Source organism: Glycine soja, chromosome 15, assembly GCF_004193775.1.
Source record: "Glycine soja cultivar W05 chromosome 15, ASM419377v2, whole genome shotgun sequence".
Classification (NCBI taxonomy): Eukaryota; Viridiplantae; Streptophyta; class Magnoliopsida; order Fabales; family Fabaceae; genus Glycine; species Glycine soja.
This window is the reverse complement of record NC_041016.1, coordinates 43956760-43965881: the sequence shown is the minus strand read 5'-3', so window position 1 is coordinate 43965881 and position 9122 is coordinate 43956760. Positions and strand designations below refer to the sequence as shown.

Below are 9122 nucleotides of genomic sequence, written 5' to 3'. Positions count from 1 at the left end.
AAGTCGATTAAGAATAAGATTGATTACTGTAGATTACACGAGATTGAAATTGTGTATAATTTGGCTCATTTGGATGTGGAAGTTGTAGGGTATTGGGCTAAGTTACCTATGATTCAGAGGTTGATGTTGTCACATCTTGAGGTGGAAAGGATTTGGTGGATGGATAGTGACGTTTTTATTATTGATATGGTGTTTGAGCTTCTTATGTCTAAGTATGACGAGCATAATTTGGTGCTTCATGGTTACCCTGATTTGTTGTTTGAGCATAAGTCTTGGATTGTGGTGAATACCTATATTTTACAATTTAAGCATTCTTTTAGTTGATTTTATTGTCATCATCAACAATGATATACCTATATTTTCTTAACTGCTTGAATGTATAAGTTCTTTCTTATGCCACCGTTAATTGTATCCTTGGTTTTTTGTTGATTTCGTGACTCTTTAAAAATCATGCGTAGGAAATAAAAAGAAGATAAGAGGTTGTTTCTAAAGGTGAATGATGAGATCATGTTGGATCAAATGGCCTCAGAATAATTAAGAAGGGGGAGAGTTGAATTAATTATTCCTAAACCTTTACTAATTAAAATTACCCTTCTTAGGCTTTTACTATGTTGTTAAGAAAGTAAAGAACATAAATATAAACTTAACCAAAAGTAAAAGCGGTAATTAAAGTGCACAGCGGAAATTAAAAGAGTAGGGAAGAAGGAGACAAACACACAAGAGTTTTTATACTGGTTCGGCAACAACCTGTGCCTACATCCAGTCCCCAAGTGACCTGCGGTCCTTGAGATTTATTTTCAACCTTGTAAAAATCCTTTTACAAGCAAAAATCCACAAGGGATGTACCCTCCCTTGTAAAAATCCTTTTTTTTGGTCATGATTGGCTGCTAACCAATGTAAGGTGTGGAGTACCATCGGCTTCTCATGTGTGTTTTGATACTATTTTTGTTGGCACTCTATTTAAAAATTTTGGAGGCTATTTAGTATTTACATATTTTGGACTTTGCGGTAGCCAACTTGAATTTTTTTAATAAATTAAGGGCAATGAGAATGAGTAAGGGAAGGAAACCCCAACTAGGTGTCTCCCAAGTACCCCCAAAAAAGTAAAAACCCAAACACCCCTCCCATAACATTAATCAGAAAAAAGAAGAACAAGAACTAGCTAGCCAACTTGAATTTGCTTCAAGATTATTTTATTATTTCTGGAGATCAATGTGAAGTGTATATACTATGGGAAACATTATTAAAAAAAAAGCAATTATTTTGAGATTATAATTTTGATAGTTTACACAAGGAGTACCAATACCTCTACTTTTGATCCTATAGTCGATTTGGATCAAGTAAAGAACACGACTGAAAAAACACTTTTTTACGACGCATTTTCGACGTCAGTTCTCATAAAATCATCTTAGTATATAAAGCGGTGACAATTTTATAAATATAAGATTTTCAATGAAGATGGTTTTACAAAAATCATCTTAGAATGATAGTTTTCTAAGATGATTTTTTGAAAATCGTCTTAAAATGATATTTTTCTAAGACGGTTTCATGAAAATCGTCGTTATTGGATGAGAGACTTTTCGCCGATTCATCCATAAACCTAGCTAGACCTTGACTACTTTCGTAAGAACAACCAAAGGAGACCTTTGAAGTTCAGGTCGCGCAGGATGTGAAAGCTTCGGGACTCCACCTGACGATATCATCGACGTTGGGTATTCGTTGGGCTCCATTGTGAGGGCAGCACTAGCGTGGGCTTGCCAACCTACAACGCGCAAAGCCACGACGAAAACGTGTTTCCCTATGACCGGCAGATCCAGAAGACTTTCAACAACATCAAGATCACCATTATCTACGACTTCATTACCATCCTCGTCCTCCGCGGCACCATTTGTGTCAACCTTGGCTCCTCCGAAAATGACGTTGTCAACTAGAATCTCATCGAGGAGACCAAGCACATCCTCACTGAGATCCGATCCGACGTTGACCTTTTTGATCCCGACGACCAACAATTGTTCCACCCTAACGACACCTTCATCCTAACAACACCTTCGCTAGTTGGCACACAACACAAAAATTAGCTTCACCAAAACCCTGAGTTCCCTAATTTCGTCAGAGGTAAACCTCGCATCTTGCTCCTTATCGGTTCCCCTCCCAAGCCCTGTGACAAACCTATTGAAAACCATTACCTTTTCAAGTCGATTAAGAATAAGATTGATTATTGTAGATTACACGAGATTGAAATTGTGTATAATTTGGCTCATTTGGATGTGGAAGTTGTAGGGTATTGGGCTAAGTTACCTATGATTCAGAGGTTGATGCTGTCACATCCTGAGGTGGAAAGGATTTGGTGGATGGATAGTGACGCTTTTATTGCTGATATGGTGTTTGAGCTTCTTATGTCTAAGTATGATGAGCACAATTTGGTGCTTCATGGTTACCCTGATTTTTTGTTTGAGTAGAAGTCTTGGATTGCGGTGAATACCTATATTTTACAATTTAAGCATTCTTTTTGATGATTTTATTATCATCATCAATAATTATATACCTATATTTTCTTAACTGCTTGAATGTATAAGTTCTTTTTTATGCCACCGTTAATTGTATCCTTGGTTTTTTTTGTTGATTTTGTGACTCTTTAAAAATCATGTGTAGGAAATAAAAAGAAGATAAGAGGTTGTTTCTAAAGGTGAATGATGAAACCATTCAATGCTACTTCAATTAAGTTTTTTTCATTGAATCTTTATATTTTTTGTTGGGTCAATAACATATGTTTTTATCAGTTGGTGTTCCAGTTGATGATAAGAATTGGCCTCCAATTTTCCCAATCATTCATCATGATATTGCCAATGAGATACCGGTTCATGCTCAAAGGCTGCAATATTTGGCCTTTGCAAGTTGGTTATGCATGATTTCTTAAAAACTATTTATTTATTTGCCATTCATTTATTCATTACTTGGTTGGTTGATTACTTGATTGTTGTTTCAAATTTAATTTATTATTATGGTCTAATTGATTAAATTGTTTTCAAACTTCTAGATATATAATTTTTTTCTTACTTACACATCCTAGTCAAAAGTTGCAACAGATTCCACTGCATATTTGATTGGGCACAAGAATCCTATCCACAACAAATCATTCTAGGTTTTATTCATCAACTAAAGGCATGGTGACAAAATGAACTGTAAAATGCTCCTTTGAAAGCTATCTTTGCCAGGTTTTGTGCATTGAGTCAATTAGAGCTGCAAGCTTCAATGCAAGTTTGTGGCACAAGATGGGGCAGGTTGTGTCAACTGAGGCTAGAGCCATGTACAATGTGGATTTGGCTGGCTTGACATTTTGGAGTCCTAATGTGAATGTGTTCTGTGACCCTAGGTAGGGGCGTGGCCAAGAAACTCCAGGGGAGGATCCCTTGGTGGTGTCTAGATATGTTGTTATGTATGTTCGTGGCTTAGAAAAAGTGGAGGATGAAACAAGTGCTAAAGCGGATAGGCTTAAGGTTTCAAGTTGTTGTAAGCATTACACTGCTTATGACCTTGACAATTGGAAAGTCTTTGATCGCTTCCATTTTGATGCAAAGGTAAAAAAGGAAACATACCAATGTGCTATAAATATGACAAATGATGCTCTCTCCATCATAATTATAAGACATGGTTGACTAATTTAAGTTTAATAAGAAACTTAGTTAATTTAGCTATTAACATTAAATTTGTCTATAATTATAATACTTTTTCAAATTTATTCTTAATTTCAACAGAAATCTATTCATCTTTTCTAATCTCTATAGAAGAGAGAAAGATACAATTAAGAGTATTTTAGTTAAAAAATAATTAATGCAAAGAGAGATAAAATGAAATCTTATGATAAGGGACAAAATAATTTGTTGACTATGTCTTATAAATAAAGACAGAAGGAATATAATTTGACACAAGATAAAGAAAAATAAAAAAAAATGTCAACCAAGTATATGCATTATGCAGGTATTGTTGTATCATTACTCTAACTTTGGCAATGTTTGTTGCCACATAATTAGGCTTGTTGCAAGTGACAAAGCAAGACTTGGAGGACTCGTACCAACCTCCGTCAATAGTTGTGTGGTGGAGGGCCACGTTAGCAGTGTTATGTGTTCTTATAATAGGTGAATGTGATTCCTACATGTGCTGACCCAGGCCTTCTCAAATGGATAATTAGAGGCCAGTGGGGTCTAGAAAGGTTTGTCTTACATCCCTAACAAGTCATTTGATTTGGTTTATAGATAACAATTCTTACCTTTTGCTGGCCATCAAGAACTATATATTAATATGACACAATTTAAGGTTTTTAATTTTTTGCATTTGTAATTTGAGATAACCAAGTGAAGATGTCTGATGTTTCCTGCTTTCCTTACAGATATATTGTTTCAGATTGTGATTCAGTGGAAGTCTATTACGATGTAATTCATTACATTGCAACTCCTGAAGATGCAATGGCTCTTGCACTGAAAGTAGGTAGAACTAAGGTTACAGTTGCACAAAGTCCTACAATTTTCTGATAAGGAGGAATAAAACATTGAGTAGTTTTGGATAATTGAATGGTATCTTATCATGCAGCTTTCAACATGAATTGGGGCGATTTTCTAAAAAAATACACTGCAAATGTTGTTAACTTGAAAAAAAGTAGATGTAGCAACTGTAGACTAGGCCTTGCCTTGGTGTACAACTACATAGTCCTGATGAGATTGGGCTTCTTTGATGACCCCAAGTCACTTCCATTTGCAAACCTTGGACCATCCGATGTATGTACTAAAGACAATCAGTAGCTAGCTCTAGATACTACAAAGTAGGGAATAGTTTTGCTGGAAAATAATAATGGAGCTCTTCCCTTGTCCCAAACTAACATTAAAAAATTGGTTGAGATTGGACCAAATGCAAATGCCACCATAGTTATGATTATTAACTATGCCGATAACATTGATATTATAAGATTTATACACACACACACACGACTAGTTATCCGTATATCATTTTACAAAAAATAGCATGCAATTCAATCTTTGGTTAGAGGAAGTTTGCTTACACTTGGACGAGTGATTAATGCACTAGTTGAACACTCAGGTCATGTTCCTCTTATGAGTAAATGCAACTTTTCTAGTCAATTCATAATTTCAGTTTTCTTAATTATTTTCCAGAGTGATTTTATTATTAAGATATATCTTATTATTATATCAAGGATAGCAAACATCACAAAGGAAGTAAGTGCATACCTGGGAGTGTGCTTGATGGCTAGTTAGCTAACTTAATTTAAAAAAGTAAGGTTAAAATTATGTTGAAAGCCGAAGACCTTTCCAACAATAAACCTGAATTGAAAGCAAATATAGATAATATATATAATTTCAAGTTGAAGGCTAACCATCAAACAAAAAACATGCTTCTGTGCTTATTGATAATGAGGTTCAAGCATGGTACAACTACTAATACTCATGTCACACCTTAATTTATGAAAGATTCTTTGAGATAAGGTATGCTTTGGGTCAAATTATTAATTTTTTTAATTGACAGACAATGTGAAGAGGCACAGTTAAACTCTCTTTTACCTAGCAGAACTTTGTATTGATCAAATGCCTTCAAATTTGGTGTAGTTCTTTCAATCTAAGATATCAAGGCATCCATTTTTTTTGCTTAAACTCTACCTCAAGTTTATCCCTATTTGAGTGTCTCCTATCTTTCAGTGCCATATTTAGTTGATCAAAGTCAAAAGATGGACTTGGAACTAAAAAAATGTTCAGTTTGAAAAAAATGAGCCATGCAATGAAAGATAAGAGACTACTTGGTTTGAAAAAAAATTTGGTTTTTATTTTTCTCTCACTTTTTATTTTAAAAATGTCACAGGTAAATTATATGCTTTATGGAAAATGGATCGCATGAAGCTTTTTGAGATTCACAGAAAATGGATCAATCAAAACTTAAGCACAACCTTTAAGGGTTTGGTACAGGTTGCTTGATTATTTGTATTGAGATTGTTGAATAAATGCTAATATAATAATGCTAACTCTAATAGGGGAACCTTTAAGGGAAGATGGGCTTTCAGCTAGCTTCAATGCCTCAAAGGTGTGCAAGGCTTGAAATGGCTCATGATCTGATAGGTGTGAAAGTTTTATGAGGCTTGATATTCTTATTTCTTATAGTTACTCTGAGTTTGAAGATATATAGATCTTTATGTTACTGGGGACTTGTATGAGAATGATGTTGTCACACATGCTACGATCGTTGTTCCTCGCAGAAGGGTATGTTTCCATATTCTTTTTTATTTATTTCTTATGATTCTTTTTTCTTCACGGGGGTATGTTCTATATGCCACCAAACCCTTCTTCTTTTTCTCTATTTTTTATTCATTTTAAATAAGTATGATTGGCAATGAAAATATTATGGAAGTTCTTTCCTATATAATCTTTTAAAAAATTGAAGTGTTTAAATTGATTTTAAATTAATTATTAATTATTTTGCTTTCAACATATTAATGGGAGGATATTTCTTAGGGACACATTTTTAGTGTAATTTTTTGTTTTTAATATATTATTTTCTGATAGGAATTTGGGTTTTTTCTAAAAAAATTTGTAAAAAGTTTACATTAAAGGTTATTACACCTTGATAGGGTGATTTTTTTTTTTTTTTAATTTTGAACAAGGGAGAATACTAAAATATCAACCGAAACTACATCAAGTTTTGATTTTTGTCCATTATAAGCTGCCTTCGGTCTACATTAATTTGAAGTTGGACAAATTTTTGGACGTGAAATGTTAGTATAATACATTTTAACATCTTTAATTTTGGATGAAGCATGAGTCTTAATTTTAGTAAGTAGTAAAAAAATGTGTTGAAAATTAATTTATATTTATTTCTATGTTTTCATTCCCCATTAGCAAAATTTGTCTCGTTTCCTAATACTGAAACAATAAGGGGGTGTTTGGTTTAGTTATTTTCTATTTTCATTTTCACTGAAAACAGAAAATGGTGATGAAAATATGTTTGGTTGGATTTTTGAAAACATTTTCAATGAAAATATTTTCCCAGACGAACCAGAAAATGGAAACAATAAAATCTCATTTTCAGTGTTTTTAGTTGAAAACTGGAACCTCATTTTGGGTAAAATGAAAATGCAGTGGCAAGGAATGCAATTTTAAACAAATCTAAAAATACAAGAAGACAAGAAGTCAATATATCATAAATTTTCAGTGTTTTTATTTCCTGAAAACCGAAAATAAGAAGTTAAGCCAAACATGTTTTCAGAATTCTAATCTTTTAAAAATGAAAACAGTTTTCAGAAAATGCAAATCAAACACACCTTAATTTTTCAAGAATAAGTTAATCTTTACTTGTCATTAATCTTGTAATGATACATAATTATAGATAATTTTATACTGATATTATTATTATTATTGTTATTATTATTATTATTATTATTATTATTATTATTTCAGAATATATGAAATTGAAATAACATATGACTAGAAATAGAAATCAAAGATTGATTGCAAGAAATGTATATGAAATTTATAATTTTATTAAAAAACATAATCTAAGACGGCTTTTATAAAAATGCATACATTCTAAGACAGTTTTTTCTTTTCCAAAAAAATCGTCTTAGAATCCTCAAAATATATTTTATTTTTTTAAAAAAAATACTTTCTAAGACGATTCACTGGAAAACCGTCTTAGAATCCTTAAAATATATTTTATTTTATTTTTTTAAAAAAAATTCTAAGGTGGTTTTCAGAATCCTCAAATATATTTTATTTTTCTTTAAAAAATTACATTCTAAGACAGTTCTGTTAAAAACCGTCATAGAAAGTCTACCTTTCTAAGATGGTTTTTAACTAAGAACCATTTTAAAGTCTTAAAAATGTATAATTCTAAGACGATTTTTAGCTAAAAACCTTCTTAGAATGATATATTTTTCTAAGATAGTTTTTTATTGGGCCGTCGTAGAAAGTCTTTCTATGACGTTGCCTACGACGATGGTTAACAACTGTTATAGAAAGTACATTTTAATCGACATAGAATAGCCTTTTATAGTAGCGGAAAAAAGGTCAGTTCAACCAAGTTATCACATTTTGAGTTACAATAAATAGGTTAAATTGAACAATTGAAATGAATCAGTTTATATATATATATATATATATATATATATATATATATATATATATATATATATGAGCTTGAAATAATTAAGTTGGATATGAGTTATATCCAAACTTAATTAGCTATATTGAAATATTGGCAGGTGGTAATACATAACGAGTCACTCTTAAGACAAAAGCTAGATCAAGGAGGTTGAAGAAAGGGAATTGTAACTATAAATATTTTTATCATGTGGTAAATTGGAAGAGAAAGAAAAATATGATTAGGAGGCTAAATATTGAGTGGGATGTGGGTGGAGGAACCTTTAAGAGTAAAGGATGAAGTTTTAAAATTCGATAAAGAGAGAAAGAAAAATATGATCACACACACACACACACTCTCTCTCTCATTTAATTTGCCTTATAATTTTTTTCAAAAGGAGTTAAAGGGTGATACTATGACTCATAAATTGAAATTGACTGTAATTGATTGTCTCACATTCTTTCAGCATAAGGAAAAATAATTTCATTTAGAGTTGACTTTCAGGAAAAAATGTGTGTGACACACTAAAGATTTCACATAACCTTTTAGTACATTGTATTATTTAACTTTGTTTAATCCATTATTATATTTGATTTGTTGCAATATGATTGAGGTAAAGAATGACATTAAATCTATCTCTCTTCCACTTCCTGGATGAATTTTATTCTTTGATAATTATTGTGCATACTTATAATTTCATTCTAACTTCGAAGGAATTGTCACAACCAACCCTTCGGCGGGGACACGAAAAGACCAAAACCATGGTTCAAAGTATTTGTCTCAGAGGGAGAAAACAAGCAAAGTCGCCACCAGTCAGAAAAGTCAAAAAGACGATGGTCTGCGTATTTTGAAAAAATAAGGGTTCGGGAGTTGTTTACGCACGGGGAAGGTATTAACACCCCACGCATCCGTCACATGGGACGACAACCTTTAATCATGTGTGCAAAACATGACTTCAAAATTGTGTATTTTCTCTTTTAATAATT

General features: G+C 32.3%; 1 pseudogene; it reads left to right on the top strand.

Annotated features, from left to right (window-relative positions):
* The first annotated feature begins 1694 nt into the window (after positions 1-1694).
* Positions 1695-4529, top strand: LOC114386190 (annotated as a pseudogene).
* The last annotated feature ends 4593 nt before the right edge of the window (positions 4530-9122 follow it).